We start from the raw sequence: 22,967 nt of genomic DNA on the forward strand, positions 1-22,967 counted from the left end.
AACAAAAAAGGCAGAGGAAAAGAAAATGTGCTGTGTTCCTGCCTGACTCTTTGAGATGAGAAATTCATCTTCTCCTTGCCCTTGAATTGGGATTTACACCACTGGCTCTCCTGGGCCTCCAGCTTGCAGACAGCAAATTATTGGACTTTTCAGCCTCCATATTCACACAAGCCAATAACTTATAATCTCATTCTAGATATTTGTATGTCTGTATCTGTAGGTCTGTATCTACATCATCTTTAACTATATCTGTCCTTTGGTTCTGTTTCTCTGAAGAACCCTGAGTAACCCATATGGCAAATACTACAATAGGGAAACATGTACATAACCAGGTTAAAAGTAAATCTTACAAAGAGTGGACATCACTGTGTAAATTCTCTGATTACCTCATTCCTAGAAAGAACTACTACCCAGAATTTGTTTTTATCATCCTCATGCTTTGTTCCACATTTCATTAGTTATGAATTCATCCCTAAACAAACATAATTCCTTTGCATATTTTAAACCCTAATTATATAAGTAATATATTTATATACATCTTATTGAAGTTTTTTTCATTGAAAATAGTGTTTCTGAGATTTCTCTAATAAGATGGCTTTGGAACTATTTTGATATTTTCAGCCATGCTACTACCATGATTGTGCTTGTACAAGTACTCAGGACTTTGCAGTCCAGACATAAGAATGCAATAGCTGAAAGGGTCTCACTTTCCTCTCTCATAGATGTTACAAAATGTCTCTGCAAAGAGGCTGTACCAATATGCACTCTCTCAGCAATGTCTGGAGATCTCATGGCTCCAGTTTCAGGTTAAACTTGATGCAGCATAAATTCAAAGTCACTGGTTAGTTTTTCTTGCAAAACTATAGAATTATTCAAGGCCATATTCTGAGCTATCAAGTGGGACCATTATGTTTACACATAGAAAAGCACATGTGAAGTATTTATCATTTATATTAAAAAAGGGGGGCACCTGGGTGGCTCAGTCTGTTAAGCATCTGCCTTTGGCTCAGGATCTCAGGGTCCTTGAATCAGGTCTCATGCCCATCTTCCTGCTCAGCAGGGAGTCTGCTTATTCCTCTCCCTCTTCTCCTCTCCCACCTTGTCCTCTCTCTCTCTCAAACAAACAAAATCTTTAAAAAAGAAAAAAGGGAAAAATGAAAAGTAATCTAACTTTCCAACAATAGGATTTCATATTAGCAAATATTAATAATGTGAATAATAATATCATTATACAAATCTGGATAAACAAGTGTTCTTATCTTATGGTTGGTTGGGATATATACTAGTAAAGAGATTTTAAATCTCAAATAGGTGGTGATTGTTTAAAATATTAAATGTTCAAGCTCTTTGACAAAGCAGTACCACTTGTGAGAATTATCCTGCAGATACACGTTGGGGAGGCCCCCTGCCATCAATACACATATGTCCACACTGCTTAGGGCTGAGCTGACCACTACCCTAGCTGGCTCTGTGCCTTCTGACCCATTGACCCTGCATCATCCAACTTTAAGATTTTACTTATTTATTCATGACAGACAGACAGACAGACAGACACACACACACACACACACACACACACAGAAAGAGAGAGAGAGAGGGAGGGAGAGAGGCAGAGACACAGGCAGAGGGAGAGGCAGGCTCCATGCAAGGAGCCCGACATGGGACTTGATCCCGGGACCCCAGGATCACACTCTGGGCTGAAGGCGGTGCTAAACCGCTGGGCCACCGGGGCTGCCCATGCATCATCCAACTTTGATCTGAACAGGACAATCTGTCATATGGCTGGATGCACAGCCTCAATGGGCCAACCAAGGAGCAACCCCCAAGTGTTGATATGGAACAGTGCTCATGTACCTTCTCCAGGAAGGATCTCTAGACCTCTTACGTCCCCTGTCTGGGAGAAGTCTCTCTTTTTGGCTCTCTCTGTCTTCAGAGACCTTCCCTGCCATAACAGTTACAAGTAACATAGTCTTTGTTGTCAGGTCGTTTTTATGAAGGGTAGAAGAGACATGGGCTTCAGACAGCTTTTGCTTCCAACCTCTTCAAAACCTCCCTGAGTCAAGGAGAAGGTGCATCAAGCCTGTTTCCCTGCTGCAGAGAGGGTAAACAGGAAAGACAGAGATTAACCACCTCATCAGTATGTGACCTGATATCTTCGCTAAAGGTGTGTCACCAGCAACTAAAAGTGCCCTAGATGCCAGGTTCCAACCCTGGCTCTGGTAGTAGACCTGGGGAGCAACCTCTTTGCCATGCATGTCTGCGCTCAGGAGCACGTGCTTTGGGATCATATGCATCCATAAAGAGAGGATAGTAGTACTTCACCATAGGACTTCAAACATTTTAAATCCAGTCACTAACTTTAAGAATGTAGTGGTAGGTCCCCTCTAAACCATCTACTTCATTGTATTTGGGGTGCAAAGGTGCCAGAGCACCTGACTCTGGGGTCCCCAAACAGACTAGGTTCTGCTATTTGTCACTGACAAAATTCAAAGGCAGAAAGATGAGTGGTGGTAAAACAAGAAAGGAAATTATTTCAGTGATGCCAATACATGGAAGATAGTGGACTAAGTCTGAAAGACTATCTCCAAGGTGTTTAAAATACTTCCAGGTTTATTTAAGTGAAACTGCTTGAAAGTATAAAGTTGAACAGAAATAAACATGGCTGCATTAATGCTTTAGCGAAGCTCAATTTTAAAGTGACCTTTTTCCTCTCTTCCACAAAACTCCTCTCCTCCTTTCTTGACCTTTTGTTTCAGGAATCTGGTACCACCCTGAAGAAATGACAAATGAGGTTGGCAGCATATGCACAATTCCTGTCAAAACTGGCTAGATCCTGTATTTCTCTATAACCATCCCCAGCCCTTTTGGGGGGTGGGGGCGAGCTTGCAGGTTTGTTTTTAATAATAAATTTACTTTTTTTTTTAATTTTTTTTATTTATTTATGATAGTCACAGAGAGAGAGAGAGAGAGGCAGAGACATAGGCAGAGGGAGAAGCAGGCTCCATGCACCGGGAGCCCGACGTGGGATTCGATCCCGGGTCTCCAGGATCGCGCCCTGGGCCAAAGGCAGGCGCTAAACCGCTGCGCCACCCAGGGATCCCAATAAATTTACTTTTTATTGGTGTTAAATTTGCCAACATACAGAATAACACCCAGTGCTCATCCCGTCAAGTGCCCACCTCAGTGCCCGCCACCCAGTCACCCCCACCCCCCGCCCTCCTCTCCTTCCACCACCCCTAGTTCGTTTCCCAGAGTTAGGAGTCTTCCATATTCTGTCTCCCTTTCTGATATTTCCCACTTATTTTTTCTCCTTTCCCCTTTATTCCCTTTCACTATTATTTATATTCCCCAAATGAATGAGACCATATAATTTTTGTCCTTCTCCAATTGACTTATTTCACTCAGCATAGCTTGCAGTTTTGAAGGCCTTAGACTGCTGCAGCCTCCTTTGTCTGGCAAAGCAATAACACTATTGTTCCTCTTTATACCCAAATTCTGTGTTTGCATTACATATTTTGGCCTCAGAGCACAGAGGTCAATTTTCAACAACTTTATAAGGAAAATGTGGGGGCAAAGGTTGGTGGTACATGCAGACAGGGAACAAAGGTCAGGCTGATCATTGACTTGGGGTCAGTCACAGGTGAGGTCTTGCTGGCTCATGGAAGTCCTTATTGATTGAGTGGGTAGTTTCTGTTCTGATAAGGGGATGCTTTGCCCACAGGGTATTTTATCTGAGTTAAGAGATAAGCTGAAAAGAAGAACTTAATAAATTAGAAAGTACAGACTGAGGTCAAAATGGAGGGAGTCGAAGTTCTCTTTCATCATAAATAGTAGCTGCCTTTTTCTTCCTGGATCAGGGTACTTCTGTGGCATTTTGATCTGCTTTCTCAGCCAGGGGCATATTAGAATCACCGTGATGAACTTTTTCTAAAGCTTCACTTGAAATTCCCTTTTGGTGGAAACCGAACTTCTGTGTCAAAGGCCACTCAAGTTATTAAACCATTATAAAATGTCCGAACACCATATGCTGCAAAATTTCTTTTGCATGTGAGGGGTCAATATTTTGTTCTATTCAAAACTTCATCTACTTTGCTCAAAGTCAACCTATTTAAATGTTAATATCATTTAAAAACACTTTCACAGAAATAATGGAATAATTTTTTTAATTTTTACTTATTTATGATAGTCACACACACAGAGAGAGAGAGAGAGAGAGGCAGAGACATAGGCAGAGGGAGAAGCAGGCTCCATGCACCAGGAGCCCAACGTGGGATTCGATCTCGGGTCTCCAGGATCGCGCCCTGGGCCAAAGGCAGGCACCAAACCGCTGCGCCACCCAGGGATCCCTGGAATAAGTTTTAACTAGATATCTGGGCACCATGCCCAGTCATGTTGACACATGAAATTAACCATCACACTTGCACTTAAAAAATTATTTGTTGAGGGGCACCTGGGTGGCTCAGTGGTTGAGCATTTGCCTTTGGCTCAGGTTGTGATCCCAGGGTCCTGGGATCGAGTCTCCCATCAGGCTCCCTGCAGGGAGCCTGCTTCTCCCTCTGACTATGTCTCTGCCTCTATCTTTGTGTCTCTCATGAATAAATAAATAAAATCTTTAAAAAATTATTTGTTGATTTTCTGGAATTCAAATTTAACTAGTCCTGTGTTTTATCTGATAACCCTACACATGGAGAGCTCTGTGGAGAACATCCAAAGTGTTCCACTCAACAGCCCCTGTGAGCTTGGGCCAGCACCAATCTTCATTCATGTGAATGAGCTCTCTTGGAAGTTCCAGCTGAGAGGTGCCTCCAGATGACTGCAACCCCATTTAACAGACATCATACAGAACAGACTGAGCCCAGTCAACCCATACAATCCTGAAAAATAATATTGTTTTGGAATGTTTGCTAAGCAGACATGAATATTCAAAGTATTATTATTTTGGTGAATGTTCCCTTTTTTTCTGTGTTCTGTTATCATTGGATAAGATAGGGATTCTCTTATTCTTGAAGGATTGGTGGGACTTTGTTATAGTTTTGCCTATAGTTTGTGTGGTGGTTTTTGTGTAGGAGTACATTTCCAAGCATTTCATCAGTTCCTTCATGAGGGGATTTCCAAGGGAAATTTTTACTGTATATGACATTCACACTAGTCTTGGAAATTGGAAAATAATTTCATAATAATTATGAAATCACAAGAATTAAGATACCAAAAAAGTGTTGCTATAAGATGTTACATGAGCGAAAGCCTCAGAGGTTGGGTTTTGGATATTCATTCAGGACAAAGGGTATTTATTCACTTTGAGAAGTGTTTCTCAAAGTAGGTGTCCTGAAACACTTTCTCCTGCTACTGGGATTGCCTTTGGCAGGAAGCTACTCTGTTTGAGTACACAAAAACAGGACTCCTTTACCAGACAGCAGATAGATCAGCACTGCAGTCTGTGGCATCTATGACTGTCTCAATGCAGCACTGCTGAGTGGATCAGTCTGTCCACTTCTGGAGCTCATTAATGGGAAATTCACTTGCCAGCAAATCGAAGCCACTCTCTCTAAGATCACTTTTATAAGGAATCAAGTTGATGTATTATTCTCCTTATTCTTTTTTTTTTCATATTCCCTAGTTGGTCTACAGCTCAGACATGGAGCAGGGGTGTATTTACAGGGAGCAATAAAGACACAAGCATTTTGAAGAAAAAATAAAGGAATAATTGGTGAGCCAGTGAGACACAGAAAATGGACAAGAGCTGTGGGCCAATTGTAAGACCCATCCCTGAGGGCAGAGTAAGACATGTGCTCCAAAAAGACAACTTGCTATAAGAGTTTTGGAGGGAGAAGGTCTGAGCTGTACAATCCCTTTTCTCCTACTAACCTCACCAATTAGGTAAGTCATCCCAGTAAAAGAGAGTGACTATGTAGAGGGCCTGGAAGTGTTTTGGTCATGAATGTCCCTCCACTTGGAAGAGAACATTAGGAATGGTGGATAAGAATTCCCCAGGATAGCACAATTGACTAGGTTTCTTCCTACTAAATGACTATATTATCCTAGGCCTGCCTCCTAGAAATAATTCTGACATTTCTTCTTCTTTTTTTTAAGATTGATTGATTTATTTATTTATTTATTTATTTATTTATTTATTTATTTATTATAGACAGAGAGAGAGAGAGAGAGAGAGAGAGAGGCAGAGACACAGGAGGAGGGAGAAGCAGGCTCCATGTCAGGAGCCCGATGTGGGACTCAACCGGGGACTCCAGGATCGCACCCTGGGCCAAAGGCAGGCGCTAAGCCGCTGAGCCACCCAGGGATCCCAATTCTGACATTTCTTGAATGACATTAGTACGTATGTATCTAGATCATTCAGTCACAAGATAATAGACAATTTCTTAGTTTTCTGGTGCAAAAGGCTAACAGCTTAGCGTGGCCTGGATTTTACATGTTCTCCCTCCAGAGGGTAGCTCATCTCCAAGAACCCTAGGATACTTCCATGGGATTCTGTGTATTGATAATACCCCCTGCTGTCTCCTTAATGCAAATGAAATTCCCGAAGATAGGGGCATTCTTGTTTCGTCAACCCGGGCAGATTTCCACCAACTGCCTGGGTCCCAGTGTAGTGCCTCTAATTACTATGTTTTCTCAAGTGCTGGCCTGAAGAGAGAAGGTGTTTTGCTTTCAGCAAAGGGCCAATGGGTGGAGTCATGCGTGGAGACATTTCCAGTGTGGAAGACGAGCCCACTTCGCGATTGCCGTAGAAACCTAACATCGGTGTGGCTACCATGATGACTTTTTAATAGAGACAGACGTGCCCTGGGGGATCAGGTAGGTCCCGCCTTCACGTGTTTGGGACTCAGCTGAGAGCATGAGTCTCCGCGGTGGAGGCTGAGCCACCATGGAGTGCGGGGAGACAAAGGGATCCAGACTCGAGTCTCCTCTTTCCCACTTTGGGGCTTGGTTCCCCAGCAGTCTTTTAGGTCAAAGTCATTGGGGTCCCTCCCGATGGCAGTGAATGTCGGTCCTGCTCTCCCAGGGTGTCCTGGGGCTGCATTCCTCTCAATGCAGGGGCGCGGGAAAAAGACGGGTAAGGAGTCTGAGCCCCAGCTTTTCCCCCTGTAAAATGATGTTAAGAATGCTTATAATTCACGGGATCGCTGAGAACATTTAGTGATACACATAAACAAGCTCATGGCCATGTGGTTATTACGGGATCATGAAAACCTGAATGAATTCAGGACACTTCTTATTCCTTTTCAACCTTTTAATGAGGGTTTAGACGAGAAAAGGAGAGAGAGAGTGAACGAGAGAGCCCCGGTGAGAAGTCTATTGTAACATCTGGTTGTTAGGATCAGTACCTAATTTTATCACTGTCGTCCGTAACCTAGAGCCTAGCATGGTGCTGGGCGCATAGTTACTTAAGTAAAGCGACCTGATTTTGCTGGATCTGTTTCTTCTTGCGCAGCTCTTCATGCAGCTGACAGGGATCATATCAGATGTCTGAAGGTGGCAGGTTCTGAGAATCTGTGTCCAGCTGGCTGCTGAAGCTTCTACTTCAAGGTTCAAGGGCAGCAGTTCTCAGGAGACCCCAACACTTCACATCTTTGGCAGGATCTTATTTTTGGCTCAGGTGAGTTCATGGATGCAATAAAAGCATGTTGTGGGATAGCTTCTGTGAGGTTCACAAACTAGCCCAAAAGTAGAGAATCTACTTTGATCTCATCATGAGAGAAGGTTGAATGTCATTACATCAGCAACTACATGCTTTGCAGTTGCTCTGAGGCCCCTTTTAGAAATGCTTTGTTTGCAAGCAATGAATTGTTTAGCCTGAGGAAGGATCTTTATGTTTAACATGGATGTACCTAAAGTTACATATACTTTTCTGACAGTATAATAATCAGTGATTTCCCTGTATCTCTCAGATGGGTTTTGAAATGTGCCATTGGTTCACAGGTCTTCCTATCAATTGAAATTGTAATATGGATTCTTCCATGCTCATCATGTTTTTAACCATCATATAATGAAATATTTTAAGAAGCCAGGAATTTTTCAAGTGTTAGCTAAAATATCAGTTACAAGAATTTTTGTACTTCAAAAATATTAATTACCCTGTAGCTTGACCTGTTTAAATGTCATTATTATTCCGTTTCCAGGACATAACATTTTCAGTTCTGTACTGCAGAGCCTCCCTACCTCTCTCACTGTACTATCCCCAAGCACAAATAGTTCCTGTTACCATAGATTTATAGATTTAAGTTTTATTCTTTTTGGGGGGATCTGGCTTTGTTCATTCATGGTATTTATTTTTAGATTTATTCATTTAGTTGCATATGTCAATAGTTCATTCTTTTATTGCTTAGTAGTATTCTAGTGTGTGAATGTACTACAATTTGTTTTATCCATTGACCTGTTGATAGTTATTTCACCTATTGATATATGTTTTTCAATTTGGGGTTCTTTCTTGGGGAAGACTCGTTTAAAAAAGGTGCTATGAACATTTGTGTATTAGTACTTGCATAGACATACACTATATTCCTCTAGGATAAATACTTAGGAGTGCAATGGCTGCATCATATGATAATTATGTGATTAATATTGTAAGAAACTGCCAAACTGTTTTCCAAAGTAGTCACACCAGTTTTCATTTCCACCAGCATTTGTATGAGCATTTCATCCCCCACAACCTTAACAAGACTTGGTGTGTTCAGTCTTTTTAATTTTAGCCAATCTTACAGATAGTATCTTGCTGTAGTTTTTATTTGCATTTCCCCAATGATTAATGACGTTGAGCATCTTTTCATGTACTTGTTTGACATTTGACTATTTTTTCTGGGAAATGTCTATTCAAAACTTTTGCCCATATATTTATTGAAGTGTCTGTTTCCTTATTGACTTCCGTGAGATTTTCCAAATTCTTCATACACATCCTTTATCAGATATATGATTTTCAGGGGTGCCTGGGTGGCTCTGTTGGTTAAGCATCTGCCTTCGGCTCAGGTCATGATCTCAGGGTCCTGGGATCCAAGCTCACGTTGGGCTCCCTGCTCAGCTGGGAGCCTGCTTGTCTTTCTCCCTCTGCCTTCTGCTCCCTCTGCTTGTACTATCTCTCTCTGTCAAATAAATAAATAAATAAAATCTTTAAAAAAAAAAAGATATATGTTTTCAAACTTTCTCTGAGTCAGCGGCTTGTCTTTTCATTTTCTCAACAGTGTCTTTGGAGGAAATGACATTTTTAACTTTGAGGAATCTGGTTTATCGATTTGTTCACTTATGGGCTGTGGTTTTGGTGATCTCATCTATGAAATCTTTATCTAACTCAAGGTAGAATTTTTCAGTTTTTGCTTTTATATTTATGTATATGATACATTTTGAGTTAACTTTTGTATATGGATATATATATACATATATATATATATATATGGATTATAGCTTGTTTGCATATATGGATATCCCCTTCTCTGAGCACCATTTGTTGAAAAGACTATCCTTTCTTCACTGAATTGCTTTTATAGCTTTGTTGAAAATCATTTGTCCATATATGAGTGGGTCTATTTCTGGACTCATTTTATTCCTTTGATATTCATTCCTACCTTCACCCCAATACAAATACTGTCTTGATGCTTATAGGTTTGTAATGAGTTTTGAAATCAGGTAATGTTTATTTTCCATCCCTCTTGTTTTCAAAGTTGTTTTTCATAGTCTAAGGCCTTTCATTTCCTCATGAAATTGGTTAATTTCTGTGGTTAATTACTATGCATTATGTCAATTTCTTTCTTTTTTTTAAAAAAAAAGATTTAGTTTTACTTATTCATGAGAGACACACATAGAGAGAGAGGCAGAAACGCAGGCAGAGGGAGAAGTAGGCTCCATGCAGGGAGCCCTATGTGGGACTCGATGTCAGGTCTCCAGGATCACGCCCTGGGCCGAAGGCAGGTGCTAAACCACTAAGCCACCCAGGGATCCCTGTCAATTTCTTTAAAAAGACATTTTTAGAATTTATACTGGGATTGCACTGAATCTATATATCAGTTTGAGAGAATAGATATCTTAACAATCCTGAGTCTTATAAACCATGAAAATGGTGTATCCCTCTATTATTTAAGTCTTATTTAATTTCTCTGAGCAATGGTTTTTATATTTATTTATTTATTTATTTATTTATTTATTTATTTATTGGTTGTTGTTGTTGTTGTTGTTGTTTTTAATTTGGAGCGCTTCACGAATTTCCCCTTGCTCAGGGGCCATGCTAATCTTCTCTGTATCATTCCAATTTTAGTATATGTGCTGCTGAAGCGAACACCAATGTTTTGTAATGTTAAATGTACAGGCATTGCACATCCATGGACAGATTATTCCTAAGTATCTCATACTTCCTGTTATTCTTATAAACGGCAATATTTTAAAATAAAATCTTCATCTATTTTCTTTTTTAGGTTTTTGTTTAAATTCCAGTTGGTTAGCATGCAATGTAACCTTAGTTTTAGGTGTATAATATAGTGATTCAACACTTCCATACAACACCCAGTTTTCATCACATGTGCACTCCTTAATCCCTATCATCTATTTAACCCATCCCCTACCTACCTCCCTTCTGGTTGCCGTTTGTTCTGTATAATTAAGAGTATGTTTTTTTGGTTTGTGACTTTCTCATTTTCCTCCTTTACTCATTTGTTTTGTTTCTTAAATTCCACATATGAGTGAAATCATATGGTATCATGTATTTTATATTCGCTGGAGTGTCAGCAGTCAAATGTTCAACAGAAGCTGTTGAGGAATATTTTTGGTTGAAACTACAGGCTACTCTAGACTGGAAAACATACTTGATCCATAACATGCATTGCCTGTATTTCCTTGTTAGTTTTTATCCATTATTGGAAACCTTTTGAAACTAGGGAGAAAAATGTCCCAGAGACAATTTTATAGGTTACCATATCCAGAAAAATCCGTCACTAAAATAGTTACTAAGCTTTGAAATTTATGTGTGTGGCCAGAAATGAATCTGTTGAATTGTGGGAATTTTCTTCTTTACATGCCAGTGAATCCACGTCAATAAATTCCTGCGATCTTGGTGAGAGAGATTAGAGGATGGTGGAAGAGAGGGAGAGAGAAATAGAGCATGTATTTTTTTTAATTTTTATTTGTTTTTTTATGATAGTCACAGAGAGAGAGAGAGAGAGGCAGAGACACAGGAGGAGGGAGAAGCAGGCTCCATGCACCGGGAGCCCGACGTGGGATTCGATCCCGGGTCTCCAGGATCGCGCCCTGGGCCAAAGGCAGGCGCCAAACCGCTGCGCCACCCAGGGATCCCTAGAGCATGTATTTTTGTGAATATGTATTTATGTATGTGTATGTTGCTGAAGCTGCTAGAAATCTTTATTGTGGAGGATACTTGAGGTTAATTACTGTGTGCTATGTCAGTTCTATTTAATTTGTAACACATATTGGAACCTAATCAGGGTGAATATTGTATATTCTTCCCCACCTTTATTTACTTGGCCAGCATGGTTATCATGGTGACTCAGTGACTGGTAGTATTAGATGTGGTCTGAGTATCCATTTCTATTCTTGCCTGAGTCACTTGTTACTATGGTTTAAGTCAAATATTGCTTTCCCAATTTTGTCATTCCTTCTAGAATTATTAATTAACGTTTGAGTGCAGGGTCAAGCTTTCCCCTTTTCACCTCTCGATAATGAATTAATTATATAAGTAAGAAATTGTTTTCAATTATATAAGTATAATAGATTCCTATTTTTGCTCAGAGTTTATTACCATTATGTATTTTGATTGCAACTAGTCCCAGAATTGGCCAGAGTTTGCCTGTAAAGGTGATCTCTGTGTCCATTCAACACCTCCCTAAGATTTTTTTGAATGTGTATGTTCTTCTCTGAGCTTGACTATCCCCTCTCTGTAGAAAAGAAGTAATGTTGCCTACCTCAGAGTATTCCTTTGTGAATTTGAAAATAAAAAATAGCAACCAACAACGTATGACATTTAGTAGGCCCTCAGCAATGTTAGCTCCCCATTCCAGTGTTGCAACCTTCATTCTTTTGATTCCTCTAACATTAACATCATAGTATAACTACTGAAGAGAAAACTTGGATATGTACAGCAAGCAGGGATGAACCCACATTTTCGTGGTGTGAGAGCTTCAGTGTCACCACTGTGTGTGGGAGAGGGCTTTAGACTGGAGCTGGGGAAGAGGCATAGTGTCATTGCATGGCTTCCAGTGACCTGGGTGGTGCAAGACAAGTACATCCTCACCCCTGTCCACTGAATGTCATGTGCTCTTTTTCCCTTTTACTTTTCTCTCTATTCCATATACTGTGGGATTCCCTGCCTCTTCCTTGTGGAACATTAGAGGAGGTGTGGACTCTGAGCCCCAGAACAGGAGGTGATAAAGAGCCAAATGTGATGCCCAGTGTGCTAGATAATTTGGTGGAGCAAGAATGAAGATATCCCAAAACTGGGATACTTTGGGTAAGTCACTAGTCTTCCACCACCTTGTCTATATAACAGGATAACAGTACCAAACCTTTCCCACCACACAGGAACACTCTAGAGTTTAAGTGTAATTCCATGTGGGAAAACAATCTGTATTTATAAGTGGGAGGGAAGGACCAGTGCACTTTTTAAATAATTATATTACTATAGATACCCTAAATACCAAAGAACTCTGCATGGTAGCCATTAAATTAATGCTACATGGATGTCAACTGTTTAAGTCAGGACTTTTCCAAGTGTGGTCCATAGACCACCTCATCAACATTGTCAGGGTGTGCTTGTAAAACTGTAGACTCATAGGCCTACCATAGGTCTTCTGAATCAAAATCAGAGTAGTGGAGTGTAAGATGCCTACATTTTTTAAGTTTCTCCAGTTGGTTGAGATATTCATCCAAGTTTGAAAGCACTGCTGTAGATAAATCAAAGGTCTTAAGATTTTGAATCATTTAACATCTAATTTATTTGTTAATTTCTCTTGCTACTTGGCTTTAAATGTCTGTGTCTTCTTTGAAGTGTCAGGTAGCAGTCCCTTTACTTACATAATATTAAATCAATGATCTAAATGTGAGGCACTGAACTCAGCACTGCGGACATAGTACAGTAAATGACAAGTGGTATTGCCGGAGTTTCATTGTAGTTTGAAAAAACTGGCAATAAGCAGGTAAACACACCAATAAGTGGGGCAATTCCATATGGATGTGTGTGCTTTCATGAAAATGAACACATAAATAGAGTAGAAAATGAGGACAGAGATTATTATGGATGGGGTTGTCAGTGAAGCTCTTTCTGAAGTGCATTTGAGCTGAGTCCTGAATGACAAGAAGCCAGGATGTGGCACTAGGTATTCTAGAAGCTGATGATGAGCTTGAGTGGCTGGAGCCTGGCAGACAAAGTGCAGGTGGTAGGAGATTAGGTTGAAGGACACACAGTAGCCACATCATTTGGGCTGTAAGGAGATTGGAGTTGTACTGAGGGTGGATGGTTAAAATGTGATAGTGATTCATGTGCTCACAAGGTGACTCTCCCTCCATGAAGAGAATGGACTGGATAGGAGCAAGATGGCTGTGGAGATAACCATATGGAAAATCTTATAGAAGTCCAGAGGACAGACAAGGATGGATAGTCCCAGTGTTCAGGGGTCTGTGGTGGCCCTAGACAGGGTGTGTTGTAGGTAGGACAGGCAGGACCTGCAGTGGCTGTGGTGGGGGTATGTGAGGATCCTGGATGAGCCCTTAGGTTTTTGTTCAGCCATGTGCAGAAATGGTGGTGCTGTTTCCTGAGGTTGGTTGTTCCAAGTGCTTTTGGGACATTTTCAAGATAATTAGTCAGATATCCAACAGTGATTATAGTGAAAGTAATTTAAAACACCCATCAATGGATGAATAAGATTCAGTCATATGATTATTAAGCATTATTAAAGACACATGAAAACTTTTGTAAAACTATCAAAACTGTAAAAATCTGAACTTCTAGGTTTTTATTAAAAGTAGATCACTTTTTTGAGCTATTACAGTATGCTGAGTACTGTTTTAAGGATTTTCATATAATAAGTGAATTAATTCACAAAGCAACAATTCATGAGGTAGGGCTGATTGCTTTTTCGATTTTACAGAAGAGGGAACTGACTTATTGAGACAATTTTTCCTTTTTCAAGGTCACATAAAGTCAGCTATCCCAACATTTCTACAGTTACATTTTTAAGATAATGTGATTCCTAACCATCTTTTTAAAAGCCCAAACATGAGGGAATATTTTTTAAAGCTTGTTTCTTCTATGGTCATAATCTTAGTTTTACAGATGAAACAACTAAGTTATTGTAAGGTGAAGGTTTTTTTGGTGAAGAATACTTTTAGTATTCTAAGTCATACACTTTGGAACTGGTAGAATTCTAGGGGTTTGGATTCAGTCTCTCTCCAGAGCTCATACTCCTAACCAGTGTACTTAAGAAGAATAAAAATATATTTCTTGAACTATCTGAACACATGGTGGTTGATGTTAGACTAGCACCATATCACTTTGAGTAGAAACTATGCTTCGGTAGGCATTTTGCCAAATACAGAGGTATTTATTTAAGAAAAACAAAAATGTAGTAATTATAAAAACAGGAGGAAAAAGGTAGCAATCATCACAGTTACTATACTAAACTTGGCTGTTAAGATAATTCCTTGGAATTCCAGGGTAATTCTTTTCCCTATAAGGAACTTAAAGTACTTTTACAGATGGGAATCACATTGTTCTATGCCCTAGGCTTCATTGTTTGGGAGGCAGGGCTTTCAGACTATCTTTGGCCGGTGAGGCCAAATGAAGTATGGTGACTTACCCACAGTCATTAAGAGTTAGTAGACTAGGTCTGACACTGGGGCCAGGTCTGTCTTCTGTCTTGCACCCAGTTGCTTGTTCATCAGACGTAGCATTAACCTGTTCCTATGTTTAGTAAGACACTTTTCAAGGGCTCAGACAATGTATAATGCTCTGAGGTTACCTACCCCCCAGGTAATATAAGGAAGCAAAAGAAATGGAATATTGATTTTCTTATCCAGTCCCCAACTGTATTGGAAGATTAGAAGGAAAATTTCCTGGAATGATCCAATATGACCTCTTTTATATCTGACTCCTTTCAGTCAACATGTTATGTGTGAGATTTACATTATTGCTATCTATACTGGTAGATTATTCATTCTTACAGATACATAGTATTATACTGTTTGGATATTTCACAATAAATGTATCCAGTATGGGGATTCGGGTATTTTCTAGTCTTTGTCTTATTATAAATTATGGTGCTGTGAATGTCATTCACCAAAAAATGTACATAATCTTTTGTCTAGAGAAATCCTTACATTTCTTTTGGGCCTGTAACTACCATTGACCTAAGAGTGGCATTTCTGAGTCATAAGGTATGTCTTTGTTCAGCTCAGTAAATACTGCCAATTCATTTTTCCAAGTGGTTCTTCTAATTTATATTTCCACCAGCAGTGGGTGAGAGTTCCAGTGCTCTGCCTCCTCTCCGACACTTGTTGTATTTTCCATCTTTTTATTTATTATTCTGGTGGGCATGTGGTAGTATCTTACCGTGGTTTTAATTTTACTTTCTGTTTTAATTATTCTTTAATTAAACTCTCTGTTGCATTGTCTCGCTTAATCTAAAGAATGTTTTTTCTTTTTATTTAAATTTTGATTTTATTTGCTGAAGGTCTATGGACCTTTGCTAGAATTTTCATTCTAGATTTTGCTAATTGTATCTGTATTATGTTGTACTTTATGTGCCTCTAATCCTTCCTATTTCCTATAAATTGGCTATTACAGTTAGAGGCTTGATCTAACTCAGTTTTTGGCAAGAGTACTTCAATGTGGTGGGTCACATACTTCCTATAGTGTTATACCAGGAGGTTCAATGTGTCTGATTGTCTCACCTATGTAGATATTGATCACTAGGTTTAGGTGTTGTTAGCTTGATCTATCCATTATAAAATTTCTCATATGCTTTTCACCTGAAGTTTTTGCAGCCTCTGAAGACCATTACTTAGATCTGCATTCCATTAAAAGCTTAAAAAATGATGATGATCTAATTTTGACAGATAAAAAATGGCTATTTTTGAAGATTTTGATAGGAAGAAATTGTTGTCCAAAAATTGTGGTTTGGGTGAACTCTTCCTCTTTTCTGTGGTCTGCTATCATTGGATAAAATAGAGATCCTCTTTTCCTTGAAGCCTTGGTAGGATTTGTTATACTTTTGGCTATAGTCCACACGTGAGTTTATATATGATTATCAATTTCTGACCATTTCAATTTCTTCTTGAATGGATTACCAAGGGGAACTTTCATGATATATGTATGATTCTCACTCTACTCTTGGAATTTAGAGCCTTCATTACAACCGTTTCCATGACATGAGCCTCCACTGCAATCACAATGTTAAGGAATTGAGAGGCTACTACTATAACTGGGTATATGGGCCACATGGAAAGCCATATATCTTCAGAAGTTTGCTTGGTCAGTATGAAATCAGAACAAAGGGTTTTTATTCACTTTGAGAATAAAGGAAGGTGCCTTGAAACACTTCATCCTGTATAGGGATAGCCTTGCTAAGGAAATACTTTCTTTGGGCACACATAGATAGGACTCCTTCCTAGGCAGCAGATATGCATTTCAGTCCTTGGCCTTGGTCACTATCTCATTCCAGTGTAGCTGGGTGGACAAATATGTCCAATCCTGGGGTTAATTAAGAAGAATCACCTTGCCTGCTGATCTAAACCACTCTCTTCAATATCAGCTTTATAAGGAATAGAGCTGATGTATTGCACTCCTTATTTTTTGTCATACTTTTGGTTGTTTCAGAGCTCATATGTGGAGAAGCAGTATATTTTGGGCACCCCTTAATTACTCAAGTATTTAGGAACAAGATCTTAGGAGTAGTAGAGGAGCTGATAAGACACAGACAAGGGGAGAAGAGTTATGAGCTCATTAAGACACAGAGGGACAGAGCAGAACATACGCTCTCTGAGCAGGATTAATACCATGAGTTTCAAACAAAGAGAGGGCCTGGGCTATGTGACCTCTGTTTCTTCTTCCATATTCACTAATAAGGTAACCAGGTAAGTTATTCCTGCAAAAGAGAAAGAACAAGGCTATAGAGGGGCTGGAAGTATATTGGTCATGAATGTCTCTCCATTTGTAAAAAATATCAGGAATGGTGGACAAGAGTTTCCTGGGATAAGCCAATGTATGGTTCAATTGACTAGGTTTTTGCCTAATAAATGATTATATTATTCTAGGCCTGCTTCCCTGAAATATCTCTAAGACTTCTTAAATGACATTTTTTGTCTATATCATTAATTTGCATTATAGATAGTATCCTAGTTTTCTGCTACAGATGGATAACTGTTTAGCATGGCCTTGATTTTGCATGCTAAGTGTCCAAGGCCTAGCTCATCTCCAAGAACCCTAGGATACTACCTGGGACTCTGTGTAATGACTCCCATCTTGCCTCTAAAACAAAGAAAAATCCTCACAACAGGGGCATTCTTGGTTCCATCAATGTGGGCAGAGTTCTACCAATTGCCCTGGTCTCACTTCAGTGCCTCTAATTACTATGCTTTCTCACGTGGTGGCCTGATATACCACGCTGTTCTGCTTTCAGTGAGAGTCCAGAGGGTGAATGAGTGTGCAGAGGCATTTCTGGTGTGGAAGACAAGCCTACTTGTTGTGGTCGCTATAGATATTTGAGGCCAATGTGGTGATTGTGAGACAGGTGTGTTTTGGCTAGGATTGCAGGATTCAGCCTTCAGGTGTTTGAGATTCAGCTGAGAGTGTGGGTCCCTGTGGTGGGGGCTGGTCCACCTTGGTGTGTGGGGAGACAAAAGGATACATATCCAAATCTCCTCTTTCCCCATGTAGGGCTTGGTGCCCTGGCTGTGTCATAGGTAAAACCATTGTGGTCTTGCCCAGCCCCAGTGGGTGTGGTCCTGCACCAGGGGTGTCCTAGAGCTGCTTTCCTTGAAAGGCAGGGGCAAGAGAAAGAAAGGTAACGACTCTCTCTGAGGCCCAGCTTCCTCCTCTGTACAGTGGGGGTAAGAATGCTTAACCACAGGATCACTGAGAACATTTAGTGATATACATGAATAAACCTATTGCCCAGTGGTTACTGCAGAATCATGAATGCCTGTATGAATTCAGGCCACTTCTTACTCCTTTTCAATTTTGCTTAAGGGATAGATGAAGAAAAGACGTTAAGGCCCTGGTGAGAAGCCCATTAAAACGTGTAGTTATTATGATCGCGAGCCAATTGTATCAATGTTGTTGATACAATTGATTAACCTAGTGCCTAGCATGATTCTGGGCACATAGTTACACCAGTAAAACAGTGATTACACATCAGTCACTGTGCAGCTCTTCTGGCCAGTAACTCATCTAATATCAGGTGCCTGAAGGAAGCAAGTTTTGAGGATCTGTGTCCTGATGGCTGCTGAAGCTTCTAGTCCAGATTCAAGGACAGTATTCCTTAAGAGAACCCCAACACTTTACTTCCCTGGGAGGATCTGATTCCTGGCTCAAGTAAGTTTATGGATCAGATAAAATCATGTTGTGGAATAACTCCTGTGAGGTTCACAAACTAGTCTAAACATAGAGAAGCTACTTTGATCTCATTATGAGAAAGAGGATTTGAGGATAGAATTTCATTCCATCAGCAGCTACAAGCCGTGTAGTAGCCCTGAGTCCCATTTTAGAGATGATTTATTTGACTGAAAGCAGTGAATTATCTAGATTGAGGAAGGATCTTTATATTTAATATGAATGTACAATAAATTTACATATATTTTTCTGATGATAAATTGATGTTGCAATAGGTAGTAATGATTATTTCTATTTAGTTATATGTAGTGTGGACCAATTTAATAAGATGGTGTATATCTGTTAATATGAAAAGAACATACTACTGAGACTTGTTCTCCTGATTTATTTAATTTCATGAGAGACTTAGAAAAATGAAAATGTATTTCAAATGTTTCTTTGGGATCTAATTGCCATCCAATATACTGTGCATATTTAAAGTATTGAAGCAAATGGTGGGTATTTGTCGTTTCTAATGGCTGAGGAATATTCCATTGAATACATAAACCACATCTTTATCCATTCATCTTCTGATGGACACCGAGGCTCCTTCCACAGTTTGGCTATTGTGGACATTGCTGCTATAAACATTGGGGTGCAGGTGTCCCGGCGTTTCATTGCATCTGTATCTTTGTGGTAAATCCCCAACAGTGCAATTGCTGGGTCATAGGGCAGGTCTATTTTTAACTCTTTGAGGAAACTCCACACAGTTTTCCAGAGTGGCTGCACCAGTTCACATACCACCAACAGTGGAAGAGGGTTCCCCTTTCTCCGCATCCTCTCCAACATTTGTGGTTTCCTGCCTTGGTAATTTTCCCCATTCTCACTGGTGTGAGGTGGTATCTCATTGTGATTTTTATTTGTATTTCCCTGATGTCAAGTGATGCAGAGCATTTTCTCATGTGGATGTTGGCCATGTCTATGTCTTCCTCTGTGAGATTTCTGTTCATGTCTTTTTTTTAATTTATTTTTTATTGGTGTTCAATTTACTAACATAAAGAATAACCCCCAGTGCCCGTCACCCATTCACTCCCACCCCCTGCCCTCCTCCCCTTCTACCACCCCTAGTTCGTTTCCCAGAGTTAGCAGTCTTTACGTTCTGTCTCCCTTTCTGATATTTCCCACACATTTCTTCTCTCTTCCCTTATATTCCCTTTCACTATTATTTATATTCCCCAAATGAATGAGAACATATAATGTTTGTCCTTCTCCGACTGACTTCCTTCACTCAGCATAATACCCTCCAGTTCCATCCACATTGAAGCAAATGGTGGGTATTTGTCATTTCTAATAGCTGAGTAATATTCCATTGTATACATAAACCACATCTTCTTTATCCATTCATCTTTCGTTGGACACCGAGGCTCCTTCCACAGTTTGGCTATCGTGGCCATTGCTGCTAGAAACATCGGGGTGCAGGTGTCCCGGCGTTTCATTGCATTGCATTGTATCTTTGGGGTAAATCCCCAACAGTGCAATTGCTGGGTCGTAGGGAAGGTATATTTTTAACTGTTTGAGGAACCTCCACACAGTTTTCCAGAGTGGCTGCACCAGTTCACATTCCCACCAACAGTGTATGAGGGTTCCCTTTTCTCCGCATCCTCTCCAACATTTGTTGTTTCCTGCCTTGTTAATTTTCCCCATTCTCACTGGTGTGAGGTGGTATCTCATTGTGGTTTTGATTTGTATTTCCCTGATGGCAAGTGATGCAGAGCATTTTCTCATATGCATGTTGGCCATGTCTATGTCTTCCTCTGTGAGATTTCTGTTCATGTCTTTTGCCCATTTCATGATTGGATTGTTTGTTTCTTTGGTGTTGAGTTGAATAAGTTCTTAATAGATCTTGGAAACTAGCCCTTTATCTGATAGGTCATTTGCAAATATCTTCTCCCATTCTGTAGGTTGTCTTTGAGTTTTGTTGACTGTATCATTTGCTATGCAAAAGCTTCTTATCTTGATGAAGTCTCAATAGTTCATTTTTGCTTTTGTTTCTTTTGCCTTCGTGGATGTATCTTGCAAGAAGTTAATATGGCCGAGTTCAAAAAGGGTGTTGCCTGTGTTCTTCTCTAGGATTTTGATGGAATCTTGTCTCACATTTAGATCCCTCATCCATTTTGAGTTTATCTTTGTGTATGGTGAAAGAGAGTGGTCTAGTTTCATTCTTCTGCATGTGGATGTCCAATTTTCCCAGCACCATTTATTGAAGAGACTGTCTTTCTTCCAATGGATAGTCTTTCCTCCTTTATCGAATATTAGTTGCCCATAAAGTTCATGGTCCACTTCTGGATTCTCTATTCTGTTCCACTGATCTATGTGTCTGTTTTTGTGCCAGTACCACACTGTCTTGATGACCACAGCTTTGTAGTACAACCTGAAATCTGGCATTGTGATGCCCCCAGGTATGGTTTTCTTTTTTAAAATTCACTTGGCTATTCCAGGTCTTTTCTGATTCGACACAAATCTTAAAATAATTTGTTCTAACTCTCTGAAGAAAGTCCATGGTATTTTGATAGGGATTGCATTAAACGTGTATATTGCCCTGGGTAACATTGACATTTTCACAATATTAATTCTTCCAATCCATGAGCATGGAATATTTTTCCATCTCTTTGTGTCTTCCTCAATTTCTTTCAGAAGTGTTCTATAGTTTTGAGGGTATAGATCCCTCACCTCTTTGGTTAGGTAGATTCCTAGGTATCTTATGCTTTTGGGTGCAATTGTAAATGGGATTGACTCCTTAATTTCTCTTTCTTCAGTCTCATTGTTAGTGTATAGAAATGCCACTGACTTCTGGGCATTGATTTTGTATCCTGCCACGCTGCCGAATTGCTGTATGAGTTCTAGCAATCTTGGGGTGGAGACTTTAGGGTTTTCTATGTAGAGTATCATGTCATCAGCGAAGAGGGAGGGTTTGACTTCTTCTTTGCCAATTTGAATGCCTTTAATGTCTTCTTGTTGTCTGATTGCTGAAGCTAGGACTTCCAGTACTATGTTGAATAGCAGTGGTGAGAGTGGGCATCCCTGTCTTGTTCCTGATCTTAGGGGAAAGGCTCCCAGTGCTTCCCCATTGAGAATGATATTTGCTGTGGGCTTTTCATAGATGGCTTTTAAGAGGTCGAGGAATGTTCCCTCTATCCCTACACTCTGAAGAGTTTTGATCAGGAATGGATGCTGTATTTTGTCAAATGCTTTCTCTGCATCCAATGAGAGGATCATATGGTTCTTGGTTTTTCTCTAGCTGATATGATGAATCACATTGATTGTTTTACGGGTGTTGAACCAGCCTTGTGACCCAGGGATAAATCCTACTTGGTCATGGTGAATAATTTTCTTAATGTACTGTTGGATCCTATTGGCCAGTATCTTGTTGAGAATTTTTGCATCCATGTTCATCAGGGATATTGGTTTGTAATTCTCCTTTTTGGTGGGGTCTTTGTCTGGTTTTGGAATTAAGGTGATGCTGGCTTCATAGAACGAATTTGGAAGTACTCCATCTCTTTCTATCTTTCCAAACAGCTTTAGGAGAATAGGTATGGTTTCTTCTTTAAACGTTTGATAAAATTCCCCTGGGAAGCCATCTGGCCCTGGACTCTTTTGTCTTGGGAGGTTTTTGATGACTGCTTCAATTTCCTCCCTGGTTATTGGCCTGTTCAGGTTTTCTATTTCCTCCTGTTCCAGTTTTGGTAGTTTGTGGCTTTCCAGGAATGCGTCCATTTCTTCTAGATTGCCTAATTTATAGGCGTATAGCTGTTCATAATATGTTTTTAAAATCGTTTGTATTTCCTTGGTGTTGGTAGTGACCTCTCCTTTCTCATTCATGATTTTATTAATTTGAGTCTTCTCTCTCTTCTTTTTAATAAGGCTGGCTAATGGTTTATCTATCTTATTAATTCTTTCAAAGAACCAACTCCTGGTTCTGTTGATCTGTTCCACAGTTCTTCTGGTCTCGATTTCGTTGAGTTCTGCTCGAATCTTTATTAACTCCCTTCTTCTCTTGGATGTAGGATCTATTTGCTGTTTTTTCTCTAGCTCTTTTATGTGTAAGGTTAGCTTTTGTATTTGAGTTCTTTCCTGTTTTTGAATGGATGCTTGTATTGCAATGTATTTCCCCCTTAGGACTGCTTTTGCTGCCTCCGAAAGATTTTGAACAGTTGTATCTTCATTCTCATTAGTTTCCATGAATCTTTTTTAATTCTTCCTTAATTTCCTGGTTGACCCTTTTATCTTTTAGCAGGATGGTCCTTAACCTCCACGTGTTTGAGGTCCTTCCAAACTTCTTGTTGTGATTTAGTTCTAATTTCAAGGCATTATGGTCTGAGAATATGCAGGGGACAATCCCAATCTTTTGGTATCGGTTCAGACCCGATTTGTG

At 39.8% G+C, this 22,967-nt stretch overlaps 1 pseudogene; it reads right to left on the bottom strand.

The window, feature by feature from the left end:
* Positions 1-10,182: 10,182 nt before the first annotated feature.
* On the bottom strand, positions 10,183-10,282 carry LOC112649584 (U6 spliceosomal RNA; annotated as a pseudogene).
* Positions 10,283-22,967: the final 12,685 nt, after the last annotated feature.

This window comes from Canis lupus, chromosome X, assembly GCF_003254725.2.
Source record: "Canis lupus dingo isolate Sandy chromosome X, ASM325472v2, whole genome shotgun sequence".
Lineage (NCBI taxonomy): Eukaryota > Metazoa > Chordata > Mammalia > Carnivora > Canidae > Canis > Canis lupus.